The sequence below is a fragment of the Stegodyphus dumicola genome, chromosome 11, assembly GCF_044657685.1.
Source record: "Stegodyphus dumicola isolate Sdum_Otavi_A_Nest chromosome 11, ASM4465768v1".
In the NCBI taxonomy this organism is placed as follows: Eukaryota; Metazoa; Arthropoda; class Arachnida; order Araneae; family Eresidae; genus Stegodyphus; species Stegodyphus dumicola.
The window spans coordinates 167,032,207-167,052,237 of NC_140778.1; the positions used below are offsets into that span (position 1 = coordinate 167,032,207).

Genomic DNA, 20,031 nt, shown 5'->3' on the forward strand with positions numbered 1-20,031 from the left:
CTCAGGACTTTTGAAATATGAAAAATTCAAAGTGAATTCATCACGCCAGAGGATTCTGCATCGCTTCTCGGCCTTTTGGCTAAGATCAAAGTGTAGTAAATCGGTCGAGTTGCCGATACTTTTTCATCTTTTTTGGTCACTTCTTACTGTTTTTACAGGTAGACTGGTGGCTAAAGATGTTTCCTGTTTCTAGGCCTCGCCCACCGCCGAGGCCCCGCCCACCGCCTGGAGTTCGGAGCCCTGGAAGACGCTCACCGCCTCCTGAAGCCAGTTTTGGAGTCCTGGATGCCGGAGCAGGTTCCCATACGGTGCATGGAGTCCCTGGAGACGTTCCTGTTGTAGCTGTTGACCGTGGAGTGCCTGCCGTTCCCGCTGGAGGTCCTGTTGCTGGATCCATTGGAACCTGTTCCCGTGCTGTTCATGGAGTCCCTGGAGCAGCTGTTGACCATGGAGTGCCCGCCGTTCCCGCTGGAGCTATCCCTGGATCCAATGGAGTCGTCCCTCTTGCTCCGGGATCAGCCGCTGATGCTTCCCAAGCCATCCCTGGATCTATTGGAGCCTCTCCTGGTGCGCCTGATGCAGAAGCTGAGGCCCCCGGATTGTCTGAGGCCATTCCTGCCTACCCTGGAGCTTCTGAAGACATCCCTGTGACGGCCGGAGCCTTCCCGGTTGCATCTGTCCCTGGATTGATCCAATCCGTTCCGGCTACTTCCCAAGTCGCCGCTGCAGACCATGGATCCTCCGATGGAAACTCTTGTGTCGTCGCTGGATCTGCCGGAGCTATTCCTGCCCTTGGAGCGAGTGCCTCTCCCGAAATTGCCACTGGAGGTTCCAGAGCTGTTCCTGCATCTTCTAGTGCCGCTGCTCATCCTGGAGTCGCCGCTGTGGTCCCTAGTGCCACGCCTTGCCTGCCCGGAGCCGGCTCTTCTGCCAGGAGTGTGCCCACCTACTACTACGGGAGTATCGCCACTAGTGAAGCCACGCCCACCGGGTCGTCCTCCTTGCCCAGACACGTGCCAGCTTTCGTTACACCCTCTGGACCGCCCCTTTCCAAAGGTGGACACTTACGCCAACTGTTGGATAGAATTCAAGCCAAGACTTCTGGCTGCACACGGCTCCTACCTGTGGTCACTTGTCAACCTAGTGAACGAAGGACACCAGAGGGTTCATCACTCGCCGAGTCTGCTCACACGTCCTCCTCTGCCAAGGACACGCCCACCACACCCCAGTCTACATTCGCATGCTACGTCTGCGGATTGGAGTGTACGAGCAGAAGGGGCCTCAGAAGGCATACAAGGACGCACGTGCAGGAGAAAGACAGTCAGCTCCACCCACCTCCTGACAGAAGGGTAGCTGCGAGCATTCCTGGGTCATTGATCTCGCCCGTATGTCATCATACACGGGCTCGGACGGCGGCTGGTCATGCCTGCTCATCGAACACACTCACGATCTCACCCCCACGCACTTACGCTGAAGCTCTTTCTTCGCCATCCATGAGAGTGAGTTCTGCTCATCCTGCTTCAACCGGTCCTCTCTGCGCAGTGATCACCTCCACCGCGGGGACGGAGTCTCTGACGTCCAACGTACCTGCTAAATCCAAGGTGTTTCCTGCGGAGAACACAAGGAACTTGCTGCCACCTTCGGAGACGTCAATCCCGTCGACACCATACTCCACCCTCCCGGCCAGGAATTCTACTCCCACCGTCATACCTGGACCAAAGACTAATGCTTCCACACCTCAACTGGCGTCTGCCGTCACCTGCCCGGATTGTGGTCGCTCCTGCCTGAATAAGAAACAGCTGCGGCCCCATCGTCACCTCCGTCACAGACAGGCTCCGCCTCCCACCTCTCCTGGAGACGATGACTTTACCTCCTCAACTCCTGAGACACTGACTGACGCCGCTTCTTCACCGCCCGCTGCTCCTGCACCAGGCCCCGTCCACACGGACTGCACTGCCTCTGGCTCAACAGACGCTGCTCCTCAACCTGCTTTAACTGCCACTGTCCCGGTGACCACTTCGCCTAGTAAAGACCTACCTGGTGAATCCGATGTCGCACCTCAAGTACCCTGCCAGACACGCTTGGATACTACCTCCAGCGCTGGAGACACGACTGATGCGGACGTCCTCATCCTATGCCTCACTCCCTCAGAAAGGACTGATCTGCTCTCTACTGAATTGCCCGCACCAGACAGCAATGTAATACGCTCACATGCTGCTACGACTTCTACTGAGCAAATTGCACCTGGCCCACGTCCTAGCAGGCCATTGCAGAACCTGTCAGTGAGGGAGCCTTTGCCTATGCCCACTCATGTGGAGAATCATGAGTCCTGCCCAGAGACATCCTGCCGACGTGACTCTATTGTCCATCTACTCTTCCCGATGCAAGACACACTCCACTGCACCGAAAGGGACTGCCATAGGACATTCCATTCGAAACGCTGGACCCAACTCCGCCACTCGCTCTGCAGACACCTCTTGTACACACATGGCATAGATGTTGCCAGCACTCGGAACTGGTGTGCACACTGCCTATTGCCCATCGCCGTTAAGGTCTCGACCCATCAATGCTTTAGAGACCGTCCCGTAGTCGTCGAATCGGGCATTCAACATCGTTGGAGATGTACCCAGTGCGACTTCTCATGCCAAACACGGGGTGGATTCCTTAACCACCAAGCACGCCACCGACGTGAACGGCAGCGCTTACTCCAGCCACCTCTAGTGACGCCTCTCCTTCCCTCCACCTCGGCAAGACGACAGGCACGGACTGCACGATTCCGTACATCTCGCCAAGATGATGCTAGAACTGATGGACCTTCCACTGCCTACCAATCGACAAGTGCAACAGACCCTAATACCTTGCCCTATCAAGAGGATGCCGCACCTCCAGGAACAGACATGAGGACTACCCCACAGGTTGATGCGCCTTTGACTGACAATCTGGGAACCAACCCTTCCTTTGAAGAACACTTCCCGGAGTCGTCCTTCCCGGATTCGCCTTCACCTACCGGTCCTACAGTTACACCCGACTCACCGGTTCCAGAAGCCGTATCGGATGATGCCAAGAGATCTCCACTGGGTGGTGTAGAAATACAAGTCACGTCCCCCCTAGAACACTTCGTAGAACGACTGGAAGAGTTGTCCGACCCGATGACCACTGAGCAGTGGGATGCCTTTTCCACGTTACTTGACGAGATCTTGATGGCCGCCGCGAGTGCAGTTCGTCTTCCTCCCGCTAGCGAGGATGTAACTGAAAACAACAACAATTCCGCCAAGATACGTGATGACCCAAAGTTGCTCCAGAAACTCTACCGTCGTAACCGACGCAGAGCGGTCCGACTCATTTGCGGGGATGATTCACAGATGCCCAATTGGAAGACAGGATATACAAGATCACTTTGCTGCTGCCCTATGCAACAACCGAGTTGACACCTCAGTGTACACCTCACCATCCCCTCTCCCCAGAGAACTTGACCTCTCTCCATTTTCTCCTGCAGAGATCGCAAGGAAACTCTATTCAGCTGAAAACTCGGCACCCGGACACGATCGACTCTCATACAACCATTGGAAGGCCGTTGATCCGGACTGTACAGTACTCGCAGCCATCTTCAACATCTGCTTGAAAGCTAGGAAAGTCCCTGCAGCTTGGAAAGACTCTCGTACTATCCTGCTACCCAAAGGGGGTGACCCGCATAACATCAAAAACTGGCGTCCTATCTCGCTGAGTGTTACGATTGCCAAGCTGTTCTGTGGTTGCCTGGCACGAGGGTTCACTTCTTGGCTCATCGACAACTGCATCCTCTCCCCGTCACAGAAGGGATTTCTACCCTTCGACGGGGTGTTTGAAAATAACTTCGTTGTTCAGCAGAGAATCCAGCTAGCACGGACCAGCCAATCTGACATCTGCCTGGCGTCATTGGACCTATCCAATGCCTTCGGATCCGTGCCCCACGATGCAATTTTTGCTGCGCTTCGAGCCTCTGGATTTGGGAATCATTTCACCGAGCTGATACAGGAGCTGTACACGGATGCGTCCACACGCGTCTTCACAGAGGAAGGCCCCACGGATCCAATTCCAATTGACATCGAAGTACGTCAGGGTTGCCCCCTAAGTGGGCTGTTGTTCAACTTGACCATCAACCCGATACTTGTCGCAGTCCAAGGGCAAAGTCCTCTACACCGCATGCTGGCGTATGCCGACGACCTACTGCTACTCGCGCCCTCCCCTGCGGAGCTGCAAACACAACTCAATCTGACGCACAACCTGGTTGGAAAGCTTGGCCTCTACATCAACCCCAGAAAATGCTTCTCCCTACATATCTCCGGAGCTCGCCCAACGGGTGTCCGCCACTCTCAGTTCTCGATCGACGGCACTGCCATCAGGTGTCTTCGTGAGGGTGAAGGTGAGGAATTTTTGGGGAAACCAATTGGATTCAAACAACCACCGGACATCGAGGCACTCAATACTTACCTACAGAAATGCGAGATGATCCTGAATTCGCCACTTGCTCCCTGGCAGCGCATTGACGCGCACAAATCCTTTGTGTTTCCATCAATGGATTTTGATATGAGGACGGCCCGGTTGAAGAAAACCGACTGGGCAAAAATTGACTCACATGTGCGCCCGCTACTAAAGAGGACTCTCAACCTACCTCCCGAGGCGGCAAATGAATATCTTTACGGCGCGAAGGAATCTGCATGCTTTGGTATCCCGCTGGCTGCCGAAAGCTCAGATATAGCAAGGATTGACAGCGCTTTCAAGTTGCTCACTTCATTGGACCCTGGGATACAACAGCTCGCTTGGGAGGACCTTACGCGACTTGTAAGTGGACGACTGAAAAGGGTTCCTTCCTTCTCTGAGATTGCAACTTTCCTTTCGGGATGTGACGAAGACTTTCCCAGGAGCACCTCCAACCCAATTTCATCAGTTTGGTCCGCGGCCAGAAGCGCAGCCCGTCGCCTAAAAGTCACGTGGACAATTTCTGACGACCACACTGTGGAGATCTCTCATGACGGTACCACCATAACAGCCGGCAAGCGACGCCTTGTATTCCGCACCCTGCGGAATGCCATCAAGAAATCCCGCGCAGAGAAACTCATCACTTATCCCAACCAGGGCAAGGCGATGGAATGCGCAGCGGCTGCCAAAGCAAGCTCTCACTTTTTCCGGAACGGGGCATTTACACGATTCGCCGACTGGCGATTTATACATCGTGCAAGGCTAAACCTCGTCCCCCTGAACGGTGTTCGTCGCAATGTGAATGGCTCCCGTGGCTGCAGAAGATGCAACTTTGAGCTCGAGACCCTCCCGCATGTCCTCTGCCACTGCATGAGATACAGCCGTCTCTACCAAGCGAGGCACAATGCAGTGGTAGAGAGGATTAAAAAGGCAGCCAGTGGAAGGTGGCAGCTCCTCTCCGAGAACCGGCCAGTCAGAGGACTCCCGCTACTATCATTCTTCTGTAAAGTGGCCAAAAATATTGTTCAATAAAAAACATCTGTTCTTATCAGCTTAATATCTGATACGACGTCGACATGACGTCAAGATATTAAACTAATTTTTGCAGATAGGCTTGTGGTTAGGAATTTATTCCGCCCTCGCCACGGGTTGGCCTGCTATGGCACTACTTGCAGGATACGGCCCACAATATATCCAAAAAGCAGAAACTTCACTCACCCACTGCATCCTCAGGAAAATGTCCTTTTAAAATGGCCCCTTCAAATTTCAGAAAACCGAAGGTCTGACAACATCATACCTTTGTACGAGTGTGCGGCGACCTGCCTTTTTTTTAACTTGCTATTGCTCGGGCCCCTCGTTCTTTTCCTCGGAATGGGAACATTCTGGAGCCTCGGGTTTAACCCTCGTTCTTTTCAGTGTCAAGTTCTTGTTTCTGTAAATACGAAGTTTTATTCGTATTTACAGAAATCCCATAAAATCCACATTTTTTCCCCGTACTGTTAACAACTTACTCATTCTGTCTGACTGATTGAAGGAAGATCGGCCTCGAAATATCACTCAAATTTCATTTGGAGTAACATTTTTGTCTCATTTCATGTAAGTTTGAGAGAATTCCTATTCACATTTGCCAGATCTTTCCCACTACAACGCGCGTATACACATTGCTTCTTTCAACACACGAGCCTTTTTATTGTAAATAACTCTCAAAAGGGTGTAAAATGTTTGTAGGCACACTGCAGCAACAAAGATTTTTCTGTCTGTTTCCTAATGTTTTGTTTGTCTCTGTATGATTTCTAAACGCCAGCTAATTGTAATGGTCTACAATTATTGTTAAGGATTGTTGTATTTATGTTTTTATTCATTCATTCATTTATTTTGTTGGTACATTAATATTAACAAACGGGAAAATGCCAATAGATGGCTGCACTATGCAGGAAGCAGTTTATTCTGAGTTTTGAGATGGCTTGCCCGCCACTAGTGTGGAAGTGTAGAATACAAAGTAATCATTAATTGTAAATTAAAAAGTACTGTTTTATTGTACATATTACAAATTAATTTGTAAAGTGTTTTTTGTAATTTTTCTGTTTGTTTAATTGTTTTAGGTTCCTAATATTTCACTCTGTGTTTTCAAGTGCAACGTTTGAACTGAAGAGAGAGAGAGAGTATCTCTGAGTTGGAAACCATGTGCTCGACTGTGCATGTCGAGTTTGTGTCAATCAAACTCTGGCATTATGTAATGCAGTTTTGGCTGATAAATTTTACTGTCTCAATATTTGTTTAATCACAAAAAATAATTTCTTCCCAAGCATGGGCATTCGATAACTCCAGGAATATTTATTTATTTATTTTTGGTTTTGCTATTTTTATTGCCTTTGTAATTACATTTGTTTTATATTCACCTGCAGTGACAATGAGATTTTTCGGAGGAGGAAGCTACTCCAGAGAAATGAACACTTTCATGAATATTTCATTGTCCTCTTTTCCCATCTGAAAAAAAATTGGGAAAATACGAGAATATTATGTTGCATGGTGCATAAGCTTATAAAAGCTGGAGGAAAACACCGGAATTCAGTTGTTTACTTACTGCTGTTATTGACTGTAGCGATTTCGCGTTGAGATCGGATTAACTTTTTCTACTTTGAATTTTGTTCCGGCCAACGTTTCCGTAAAACGTCCAATATAACTACTGTAAGTTATTGCGATATTGTAGAAATATCTGTGAGGATATTTCAGCATTGTGGTTCATTTGCTGTAGTAAGAATAAAATTTGCAATTGAATCTTGAATGAAATGAACTTTTGACGTCCTTGGCTTTTTAAAACTAGCCCCGCCGAAGGAGGAGGGGACTGACGCCTCCAGAATGGGAACATTAGGAAGGACCGCAAAATGATCCACTTGACTAGACAGAAATTGGTCATCCTTGTACACCTCTTTTTTTGTAACACAGGAGGAGGATGAAATAACGACATATCATAAAAACCCCCCAAGCAGCACTCGCTAACCTGTGTCTTCTGCACCCCCTTCTCCCCCTGCACGAATGCTCAGGACTTTTGAAATATGAAAAATTGAAAGTGAATTCATCACGCCAGAGAATTCTGCATCGCTTCTCGGCCTTTTGGCTAAGATCAAAGTGTAGTATCTGTTCTTATCAGCTTAATCGGTGGGCTAGTTGCTTGTGTCCCTGTGACAGCCTCATAGCACCGGTTGAGCAGATTGAACGCCGAAGGCCGAGTCGCCTTCTATTAATTTTGTCGGTTTGATCTTTTTTCAGATCCAGAGTGGTGGATATTCTGAAGAACGGATGAGTTCGCCGCCCCGCCTTGCTGCCCGGCCAAGGCCCCGCCCACCTCCAGCTGTGAGGAGACCCGGTTCCTGTTCTCCGCCTGCTGTTCCAGAGGATCCAGTTCCAAGCCCGGAGTTCCTGAGGAAGAATCCGATGTCCAAGGTTCCTGAGGACGATGCTGCCCTAAGCAGGTTCCTGCCCATGATGTCTGGAGCCACGAGAGGAGGAGCCTGCAATGCCAAGGACCCTGCTGGTCGCCGTGTGGAGGTTCCCGGTGCCGCCGAAGATGGTGCCAGCCCTGAAGGGCTACCACAGGCCTGGATTGACGCTGCCGCTGCCAGTGGAAGATTCCAGTCTCCCAAGTTCACCCCTGGATACCGGGATCCTGTCTCCGCCACTAGGGAGGATGGAGCCGTCACCAGAGGACCTACGCATCCAAGGATGAAGACTGCCGCAGCTAAAGGATGTCCGCTCACGTCAAGCGACTTTGCTGGACACAGAGATGCAAGCCACGCCCAGACCGCCGCACCAATCTCCGGACACCAACAAAGCTCTCAAGGAATGCGCAAGCCTGAAGCTGGCCCAAGCAACGTCCCTCCTGTGTTGGGCACGCCCACCCCGTCTTCACAGATGCGCCACGTAGCTGCTTTCGTTACTCCTACGGGTCCACCGTTGACTAAGTGTGGCCATTTAAGACAACACCTGGACCGCATCACTGCTGTTGTCCCGGCACGCACTGCTCTACAGCCTGGTGCTTCATGTTCTACGCCCGGCACAGCTGAGAAAGGATTGCAAGCCACACCTACCTCAGCACCCTCCACCTCGCCTGCTCAGCTCGACAATGCACAAGGTTCCGGCTCCAATCGTGCCATGCTCAGAGACGAAAGGGACCCATCTGGCCGCTTTGTGTATTTCCCGTGCTATGTATGTGGATACGTCTTCAAGAAGAGGAAGCGTCTACTGAAACACGCCTTGACCCATGGTTCTGACACTAATGAATACCAACCAGCTCCGTTGAAGCACACGCCTATCGCCATTCCCTCTATCTCCCCTGTGTGCCACCATACTAGAGCTAGGACTGCAGCGGGCCACGCCTGTGCCTCTTCCTCGACTGGTATCTCGTCGAAAGGAAGGTCGTATGCTGATGTAGCTGCTTCCACTCCCACAGCCCTCTCAGCCGCGCCGTGCACCTCTACGAGTACGCATAAGCTCCCAGCGACTACGACTGCTCCTGTTAGGCCTTCGCTCCTGGATGCTGAGGAACGCCACAACGCTCCCGCCTACTCTCCTGGGACTACTGATGGCCGTGATTCTTCTACTGACGATACGTACATCTCCCTGGATCTGATGTCTCCACTCTCTGCCTCTCCTGCGTCTCCGGTGTTGCACAGCTCCCGACTTCAGACTGCCGCGAGCCACGCCCACAGTTCGTCCTCTGCCGTTTCCTCGCCGCCTGAGATAATGGATGCCGAAAGAACTGCCACCTCTCCCACTGCCTGTTGTGTCTCTACGCCGCCGTCAGCCTCGTCTACAAGATCTGGTGTTACAACTGCTCCTTGCACCCGTGCAGTCACGCCTCCTGAGTTAGGTTCAGTTCCACCTTCACAGAGTCCATCACCTGCTGTAGAGTCCCCTGCGGTTCCCTCACCTAATAGTGAACTGCAGCCTTTCATGCCATCTCCGGAGATTACGCTGCCCAGCTCAGCTGTCGACCCACCGAGAGTACCTTCACCAGAGATCTTCCCCGATGTCACATGCCGGAATGAAGCGACGGTCCACCTTGTCTTCCCATTGACTGATACACTGGCTTGTACAGAATCCAGCTGCAATAGGACTTTTCATGCCAGGCAATGGTCAACGCTGCGACACTCCCTGTGTCGTCACCTGGAGTATGCCCATGGAATTGCGATTTCCACCACAAAGAACTGGTGCGCCCACTGCCGATGTTCCATTGCCACACGTGTGTCGAGACACCAGTGCTTCAGAGAGCTCCCCGTTATCCTGCCATCAGGGATCACTCATCGATGGAGGTGCAATATTTGCGACTTCTCCTGCCAGACACGTGGTGGTTTTTTGAATCACCAAGCCCGCCATAGACGTGAAAGACAACGGCAGATGACTCCATCCGTCCCTCCTCCTGAACGCCCCCGACGAAGACGAGTGAGATGGACGACCCCTGCTCCGTTACCTCCTGATGCTTCGCTACAGTCTTCAATGAGGCCTCCTTCCATGCCTCCTCACCCTGATCCTGCAACGACCGCCAGTGGCCTTACTGTGGAAATTACGCTACCTAGAGATGATGCTCCCACGGCGGTAGTTTGCGACACGCCCTCTGCAGTTACCTTGTCTGATGGTCGTGCTAGGTCTACACCTCCGGAGGAAAGTGATCACCCTGTACGGCCTCACAGTGCTGGTTCTCCTACCACCTCGGTTGACTCTACCCCTGATGCCTCACAAGCACCACCGCCTGAGGACGCTGGTGATGATGGAGCCCTTGACTTCGCCGACGACGTTCCCGCCTTCTCCGCAGAGCCGCAAGATAGTTCGCCTTTGGACTGCTTCCACGAAAGACTAGATGCTCTCAGTGATGTGGATCCTAGCACCCTTTGGAATGATTTTCTTGCCCTGCTGGATGACATCTACAAGACAACTGCCGTTACCGTGCGACTGCCACCTGCATCTGATGCCCCGCCCAGTGGACGCAATGCACCTTCTTCCTGCAATGTTCCCAAGTTTCTGCAAAAGCTCTACAGGAGAAATCGACGCAGAGCGGTCCGGTTACTGACAGAAGGCGAGTCTAATAAGTGCGCCATCAGCAGACAAGAACTACAGGACTATTTCATCGCCTCCCAGAGACGTTCACACATCGACATTTCACTCTTCACTGCAAGTGAGTCTCCTCCTCCCTCCTTGGACCTTACACCATTCTCCGCCTCCGAAGTGGCGAGACGGCTATATGCTTTTGAGAACTCGGCCCCGGGACCGGATCGATTGACCTACAACCATTGGAAGTCAGTTGATCCGGAGTGTACGGTGCTTGCCAAGATCTTCAACGTCTGCTTACGGGCCAGACGGATTCCTGAGAACTGGAAAGCCACACGCACCTTGCTACTATACAAAAAAGGCGACCCTAGTGCTCCTGAGAACTGGAGACCCATCTGCCTAAGCACCACCATCGCCAAATTGTTTTGTGGTTGCCTTGCGCGGCGATTCACCGACTGGCTGATGTCCAACGAGATTCTCTCCACTTGCCAGAAGGGCTTCCTCCCGTTTGACGGCGTATTTGAGCATAACTACGTTGTCCAACAACGGATTCAGCTAGCAAGGACTTCCAAAACTGACATCTGCCTGGCTTCTCTGGATCTCAGTAATGCATTTTGATCCCTGCCTCATGAGGCCATCTTCGCTGCACTCGATACTGCGGGAGCTGGAACTGCATTCATCGACCTCATCCGGGACCTTTACACTAACTCCTCAACTTGCATCTTCACTCAAGAAGGCCTTACAGATCCTATCTTCTTTGAATGTGGAGTACGACAGGGATGCCCACTAAGTGGTCTACTTTTCAACCTGACGATTAACCCGATTCTACAAGTCATCCAAGCACAGAGTCCTACCCACCGTGTTCTAGCGTATGCGGATGACATTCTACTCCTGGCTTCATCACCGGAAGAATTGCAAATACAGCTTGACCTGGCGGTCACCCTCATCAAGAAACTCGGCCTCTCCCTAAATTCAAGGAAGTGTTTCGCCCTTCACTTGTCTGGACGCCAACCAGTTGGGACAAGAGACTCTACCTTCCACATCAATGGTGTACGGATCAAGACTCTTGGTGACGGAGAAGAAGGTGAGTTCTTGGGCAAACCCGTCGGATTCCAACTTCCTCCGGATAACAACGCACTAAACACCTATCTCCAAAAATGTGACCAGCTGCTACGATCGAAGCTTGCGCCATGGCAGCGTCTCGATGCCCTTAAGGCCTTCGCCTTTCCTGCCATGAACTTTGACATGCGAATAGCTCGCTTGAAAAAGACAGACTGGGCCAAGATCGACGCTCACATTCGTCCCTTAATTAAAGAGACTCTAAATCTTCCACCTGAGGCCTCAAACGACTACATTTACGGTGATAACAAAGCTGCCTGCCTAGGCATTCCCCTAGCCGCCGAAAACTCTGATATTGCTAGGATAGACGGGGCCTTCAAGCTACTTACCTCTAGCGATCCTGCGATCCAACTCCTCGCCTGGGAAGATCTGAAGTGCCTCGTCTCGAGAAGGACGTCCATCACTGCCACGCCCCATGTGTTAGCTGCCTTTCTGTCTGGATCCGACGAAGACTTTCTCCGCACCACGTCCAATCCCATCTCTTCAGTTTTGACTGCTGCTAGAAGTGCATCACGTCGCCTGCATGTCACCACGGGAAATCGCCGACAACAACACCGTGTCACTCATCCACGAGGGTATTACTCTCCCACAAGGAAAACGCCACCTCATTTTCAAGACCCTCAGAACTACTCTCAAAAAGGCAAGGACCACCAAATTGCTTTCCTACCCAAATCAAGGAAAAGCGATGGAATGTGCAGCAGCAGCTAAGGCCAGTTCGCATTTCTTCAGTACTGGCTCATTCAATTTTACTGTCTCAATATTTGCCGACTGGCGCTTCGTACATCTTGCAAGGTTAAACCTTGTGCCTTTAAATGGTACGCGACGCACGAACAACGGCTCTAAAGGCTGCCGCCGGTGCAACAACAACTTGGAGACTCTTCCTCACGTCCTCTGCCACTGCATGAGGTACAGCCGCTCTTTTCAAGCCCGCCACAACGCAGTGGTAGAGAGGATCAAGAAGGCCGCAGCTGGGAGATGGGCAGTACTCACAGAGAACCAGATCCTACATGGACACGCCCTCCGACCGGATCTCATCCTTGTTCGAGACGACTCGTGCCTCGTTCTGGACGTCACGGTTCCATTTGATAATCGACGTGCCGCCTTCGACGCTGCAAGAAGGGAAAAGATTGAAAAATATCGCCCTCTTGTTAACACTCTTCGCCGGAACTACTCTGATGTCCGTGTCGACGCCATCATCGTTGGGGCATTAGGGTCTTGGGACCCGAGCAATGATCGTGTTGTGAACCGCCTCTGCTCCAGAAAGTACGCCTCCCTGATGCGCAAGTTGATCGTGAGCGATACCATCAGCTTTTCACGCGATATTTACGTAGAACACCTCACAAACGTTCCTCAGGTGCGCCAACAAAGACACGCCCCTACTGCGGAAGCTCAACGCCCGAATGATTCTGAACAACGTTCAAATCCAGTGCAGACTCCAGAAGGAAATGAATAGGTGGGCATTCAAGAGTGGACTTCTCCCCGACATTTGGACTATTTCATATGAGTTAAAAAGGAATCGCTTTTTAGGTGTAATTGAACTTTAAAAAGAACATTTGCTTTGCGGTTATCCAATTTTGTAGCAGTGTGATGCGAAGTACAGTTGTAATGTTTTGCGGGTGCATTGAATATGAAAATATCTTCTTATGTAAATATCGTGAAATGAATATGTAAAATCACTATGTGAAAATGATGGTTGCTTCTGTATATACTTATGTAAATAGCTGTAAACATCCTCTAGACTCAATAAAAAGTTTTTCTGTTCTTATCAGCTTAATATCTGATACGACGTCGACATGACGTCAAGATATTAAACTAATTTTTGCAGATAGGCTTGTGGTTAGGAATTTATTCCGCCCTCGCCACGGGTTGGCCTGCTATGGCACTACTTGCAGGATACGGCCCACAATATATCCAAAAAGCAGAAACTTCACTCACCCACTGCATCCTCAGGAAAACGTCCTTTTAAAATGGCCCCTTCAAATTTCAGAAAACCGAAGGTCTGACAACATCATACCTTTGTACAAGTGTGCGGCGACCTGCCTTTTTTTTAACTTGCTATTGCTCGGGCCCCTCGTTCTTTTCCTCGGAATGGGAACATTCTGGAGCCTCGGGTTTAACCCTCGTTCTTTTCAGTGTCAAGTTCTGGTTTCTGTAAATACGAAGTTTTATTCGTATTTACAGAAATCCCATAAAATCCACATTTTTTTTCCCGTACTGTTAACAACTTACTCATTCTGTCTGACTGATTGAAGGAAGATCGGCCTCGAAATATCACTCAAATTTCATTTGCGGTAACATTTTTGTCTCATTTCATGTAAGTTTGAGAGAATTCCTATTCACATTTGCCAGATCTTTCCCACTACAGCGCGCGTATACACATTGCTTCTTTCAACACACGAGCCTTTTTATTGTAAATAACTCTCAAAAGGGTGTAAAATGTTTGTAGGCACACTGCAGCAACAAAGATTTTTCTGTCTGTTTCCTAATGTTTTGTTTGTTTTGTTTGTCTCTGTATGATTTCTAAACGCCAGCTAATTGTAATGGTCTACAATTATTGTTAAGGATTGTTGTATTTATGTTTTTATTCATTCATTCATTTATTTTGTTGGCACATTAATATTAACAAACGGGAAAATGCCAATAGATGGCTGCACTATGCAGGAAGCAGTTTATTCTGAGTTTTGAGATGGCTTGCCCGCCACTAGTGTGGAAGCGTAGATTACAAAGTAATCATTAATTGTAAATTAAAAAGTACTGTTTTATTGTACATATTACAAATTAATTTGTAAAGTGTTTTTTGTAATTTTTCTGTTTGTTTAATTGTTTTAAGTTCCTAATATTTCACTCTGTGTTTTCAAATGCAACGTTTGAACTGAAGAGAGAGAGAGAGTATCTCTGAGTTGGAAACCATGTGCTGGACTGTGCATGCCGAGTTTGTGTCAATCAAACTCTGGTATTATGTAATGCAGTTTTGGCTGATAAATTTTACTGTCTCAATATTTGTTTAATCACAAAAAATAATTTCTTCCCAAGCATGGGCATTCGATAACTCCAGGAATATTTATTTATTTATTTTTGGTTTTGCTATTTTTATTGCCTTTGTAATTACATTTGTTTTATATTCACCTGCAGTGAAGAATGAGATTTTTCGGAGGAGGAAGCTACTCCAGAGAAATGAACACTTTCATGAATATTTCATTGTCCTCTTTTCCCATCTGAAAAAAAATTGAGAAAATACGAGAATATTATGTTGCATGGTGCATAAGCTTATAAAAGCTGGAGGAAAACACCGGAATTCAGTTGTTTACTTACTGCTGTTATTGACTGTAGCGATTTCGCGTTGAGATCGGATTAACTTTTTCTACTTTGAATTTTGTTCCGGCCAACGTTTCCGTAAAACGTCCAATATAACTACTGTAAGTTATTGCGATATTGTAGAAATATCTGTGAGGATATTTCAGCATTGTGGTTCATTTGCTGTAGTAAGAATAAAATTTGCAATTGAATCTTGAATGAAATGAACTTTTGACGTCCTTGGCTTTTTAAAACTAGCCCCGCCGAAGGAGGAGGGGACTGACGCCTCCAGAATGGGAACATTAGAAAGGACCGCAAAATGATCCACTTGACTAGACAGAAATTGGTCATCCTTGTACACCTCTTTTTTTTGTAACACAGGAGGAGGATGAAATAACGACATATCATAAAAACCCCCCAAGCAGCACTCGCTAACCTGAGTCTTCTGCACCCCCTTCTCCCCCTGCACGAATGCTCAGGACTTTTGAAATATGAAAAATTGAAAGTGAATTCATCACGCCACAGAATTCTGCATCGCTTCTCGGCCTTTTGGCTAAGATCAAAGTGTAGTAAATCGGTCGAGTTGCCGATACTTTTTCATCTTTTTTGGTCACTTCTTACTGTTTTTACAGGTAGACTAGTGGCTAAAGATGTTTCCTGTTTCTAGGCCTCGCCCACCGCCGAGGCCCCGCCCACCGCCTGGAGTTCGGAGCCCTGGAAGACGCTCACCGCCTCCTGAAGCCAGTTTTGGAGTCCTGGATGCCGGAGCAGGTTCCCATACGGTGCATGGAGTCCCTGGAGACGTTCCTGTTGTAGCTGTTGACCGTGGAGTGCCTGCCGTTCCGGCTGGAGGTCCTGTTGCTGGATCCATTGGAACCTGTTCCCGTGCTGTTCATGGAGTCCCTGGAGCAGCTGTTGACCATGGAGTGCCCGCCGTTCCCGCTGGAGCTATCCCTGGATCCAATGGAGTCGTCCCTCTTGCTCCGGGATCAGCCGCTGATGCTTCCCAAGCCATCCCTGGATCTATTGGAGCCTCTCCTGGTGCGCCTGATGCAGAAGCTGAGGCCCCCGGATTGTCTGAGGCCATTCCTGCCTACCCTGGAGCTTCTGAAGACATCCCTGTGACGGCCGGAGCCTTCCCGGTTGCATCTGTCCCTGGATTGATCCAATCCGTTCCGGCTACTTCCCAAGTCGCCGCTGCAGACCATGGATCCTCCGATGGAAACTCTTGTGTCGTCGCTGGATCTGCCGGAGCTATTCCTGCCCTTGGAGCGAGTGCCTCTCCCGAAATTGCCACTGGAGGTTCCAGAGCTGTTCCTGCATCTTCTAGTGCCGCTGCTCATCCTGGAGTCGCCGCTGTGGTCCCTAGTGCCACGCCTTGCCTGCCCGGAGCCGGCTCTTCTGCCAGGAGTGTGCCCACCTACTACTACGGGAGTATCGCCACTAGTGAAGCAACGCCCACCGGGTCGTCCTCCTTGCCCAGACACGTGCCAGCTTTCGTTACACCCTCTGGACCGCCCCTTTCCAAAGGTGGACACTTACGCCAACTGTTGGATAGAATTCAAGCCAAGACTTCTGGCTGCACACGGCTCCTACCTGTGGTCACTTGTCAACCTAGTGAACGAAGGACACCAGAGGGTTCATCACTCGCCGAGTCTGCTCACACGTCCTCCTCTGCCAAGGACACGCCCACCACACCCCAGTCTACATTCGCATGCTACGTCTGCGGATTGGAGTGTACGAGCAGAAAGGGCCTCAGAAGGCATACAAGGACGCACGTGCAGGAGAAAGACAGTCAGCTCCACCCACCTCCTGACAGAAGGGTAGCTGCGAGCATTCCTGGGTCATTGATCTCGCCCGTATGTCATCATACACGGGCTCGGACGGCGGCTGGTCATGCCTGCTCATCGAACACACTCACGATCTCACCCCCACGCACTTACGCTGAAGCTCTTTCTTCGCCATCCATGAGAGTGAGTTCTGCTCATCCTGCTTCAACCGGTCCTCTCTGCGCAGTGATCACCTCCCCCGCGGGGACGGAGTCTCTGACGTCCAACGTACCTGCTAAATCCAAGGTGTTTCCTGCGGAGAACACAAGGAACTTGCTGCCACCTTCGGAGACGTCAATCCCGTCGACACCATACTCCACCCTCCCGGCCAGGAATTCTACTCCCACCGTCATACCTGGACCAAAGACTAATGCTTCCACACCTCAACTGGCGTCTGCCGTCACCTGCCCGGATTGTGGTCGCTCCTGCCTGAATAAGAAACAGCTGCGGTCCCATCGTCACCTCCGTCACAGACAGGCTCCGCCTCCCACCTCTCCTGGAGACGATGACTTTACCTCCTCAACTCCTGAGACACTGACTGACGCCGCTTCTTCACCGCCCGCTGCTCCTGCACCAGGCCCGGCCACACGGACTGCACTGCCTCTGGCTCAACAGACGCTGCTCCTCAACCTGCTTTAACTGCCACTGTCCCGGTGACCACTTCGCCTAGTAAAGACCTACCTGGTGAATCCGATGTCGCACCTCAAGTACCCTGCCAGACACGCTTGGATACTACCTCCAGCGCTGGAGACACGACTGATGCGGACGTCCTCATCCTATGCCTCACTCCCTCAGAAAGGACTGATCTGCTCTCTACTGAATTGCCCGCACCAGACAGCAATGTAATACGCTCACATGCTGCTACGACTTCTACTGAGCAAATTGCACCTGGCCCACGTCCTAGCAGGCCATTGCAGAACCTGTCAGTGAGGGAGCCTTTGCCTATGCCCACTCATGTGGAGAATCATGAGTCCTGCCCAGAGACATCCTGCCGACGTGACTCTATTGTCCATCTACTCTTCCCGATGCAAGACACACTCCACTGCACCGAAAGGGACTGCCATAGGACATTCCATTCGAAACGCTGGACCCAACTCCGCCACTCGCTCTGCAGACACCTCTTGTACACACATGGCATAGATGTTGCTAGCACTCGGAACTGGTGTGCACACTGCCTATTGCCCATCGCCGTTAAGGTCTCGACCCATCAATGCTTTAGAGACCGGCCCGTAGTCGTCGAATCGGGCATTCAACATCGTTGGAGATGTACCCAGTGCGACTTCTCATGCCAAACACGGGGTGGATTCCTTAACCACCAAGCACGCCACCGACGTGAACGGCAGCGCTTACTCCAGCCACCTCTAGTGACGCCTCTCCTTCCCTCCACCTCGGCAAGACGACAGGCACGGACTGCACGATTCCGTACATCTCGCCAAGATGATGCTAGAACTGATGGACCTTCCACTGCCTACCAATCGACAAGTGCAACAGACCCTAATACCTTGCCCTATCAAGAGGATGCCGCACCTCCAGGAACAGACATGAGGACTACCCCACAGGTTGATGCGCCTTTGACTGACAATCTGGGAACCAACCCTTCCTTTGAAGAACACTCCCCGGAGCCGTCCTTCCCGGATTCGCCTTCACTTACCGGTCCTACAGTTACACCCGACTCACCGGTTCCAGAAGCCGTATCGGATGATGCCGAGAGATTTCCACTGGGTGGTGTAGAAATACAAGTCACGTCCCCCCTTGAACACTTCGTAGAACGACTGGAAGAGTTTTCCGACCCGATGACCACTGAGGAGTGGGATGCCTTTTCCACGTTACTTGACGAGATCTTGATGGCCGCCGCGAGTGCAGTTCGTCTTCCTCCCGCTAGCGAGGATGTAACTGGAAACAACAACAATTCCGCCAAGATACGTGATGACCCAAAGTTGCTCCAGAAACTCTACCGTCGTAAACGACGCAGAGCGGTCCGACTGATTTGCGGGGATGATTCACAGAGATGCCCAATTGGAAGACAGGATATACAAGATCACTTTGCTGCTGCCCTATGCAACAACCGAGTTGACACCTCAGTGTACACCTCACCATCCCCTCTCCCCAGAGAACTTGACCTCTCTCCATTTTCTCCTGCAGAGATCGCAAGGAACTCTATTCAGCTGAAAACTCGGCACCCGGACACGATCGACTCTCATACAACCATTGGAAGGCCGTTGATCCGGACTGTACAGTACTCGCAGCCATCTTCAACATCTGCTTGAAAGCTAGGAAAGTCCCTGCAGCTTGGAAAGACTCTCGTACTATCCTGTTACCCAAAGGGGGTGACCCGCATAACATCAAAAACTGGCGTCCTATCTCGCTGAGTGTTACGATTGCCAAGCTGTTCTGTGGTTGCCTGGCACAACGGTTCACTTCTTGGCTCATCGACAACTGCATCCTCTCCCCGTCACAGAAGGGATTTCTACCCTTCGACGGGGTGTTTGAAAATAACTTCGTTGTTCAGCAGAGAATCCAGCTAGCACGGACCAGCCAATCTGACATCTGCCTGGCGTCATTGGACCTATCCAATGCCTTCGGATCCGTGCCCCACGATGCAATTTTTGCTGCGCTTCGAGCCTCTGGAGTTGGGAATCATTTCACCGAGCTGATACAGGAGCTGTACACGGATGCGTCCACACGCGTCTTCACAGAGGAAGGCCCCACGGATCCAATTCCAATTGACATCGGAGTACGTCAGGGTTGCCCCCTAAGTGGGCTGTTGTTCAACTTGACCATCAACCCGATACTTGTCGCAGTCCAAGGGCAAAGTCCTCTACACCGCATACTGGCGTATGCCGACGACCTACTGCTACTCGCGCCCTCCCCTGCGGAGCTGCAAACTCAACTCAATCTGACGCACAACCTGGTTGGAAAGCTTGGCCTCTACATCAACCGCAGAAAATGCTTCTCCCTACATATCTCCGGAGCTCGCCCAACGGGTGTCCGCCACTCTCAGTTCTCGATCGACGGCACTGCCATCAGGTGTCTTCGTGAGGGTGAAGGTGAGGAATTTTCGGGGAAAACAATTGGATTCAACCAACCACCGGACATCGAGGCACTCAATACTTACCTACAGAAATGCGAGATGATCCTGAATTCGCCACTTGCTCCCTGGCAGCGCATTGACGCGCTCAAATCCTTTGTGTTTCCATCAATGGATTTTGATATGAGGACGGCCCGGTTGAAGAAAACCGACTGGGCAAAGATTGACTCACATGTGCGCCCGCTACTAAAGAGGACT

The 20,031-nt window shown here is 50.7% G+C and overlaps 1 non-coding gene and 4 pseudogenes across 1 annotated transcript; all 5 read left to right on the top strand.

Annotated features, from left to right (window-relative positions):
* The first annotated feature begins 59 nt into the window (after window positions 1–59).
* LOC146994588 (U2 spliceosomal RNA) lies at window positions 60–209 on the top strand (annotated as a pseudogene).
* Window positions 210–5,476: 5,267 nt separating this feature from the next.
* LOC146994589 (U2 spliceosomal RNA) lies at window positions 5,477–5,650 on the top strand (annotated as a pseudogene).
* Window positions 5,651–7,556: 1,906 nt separating this feature from the next.
* Window positions 7,557–7,723, top strand: LOC118180142 (U2 spliceosomal RNA; annotated as a pseudogene).
* Window positions 7,724–13,339: 5,616 nt separating this feature from the next.
* LOC146994590 (U2 spliceosomal RNA) lies at window positions 13,340–13,531 on the top strand. The gene has a single exon (XR_015044307.1). It is a non-coding gene; the product is annotated as a U2 spliceosomal RNA (small nuclear RNA).
* Window positions 13,532–15,449: 1,918 nt separating this feature from the next.
* On the top strand, window positions 15,450–15,599 carry LOC118180145 (U2 spliceosomal RNA; annotated as a pseudogene).
* Window positions 15,600–20,031: the final 4,432 nt, after the last annotated feature.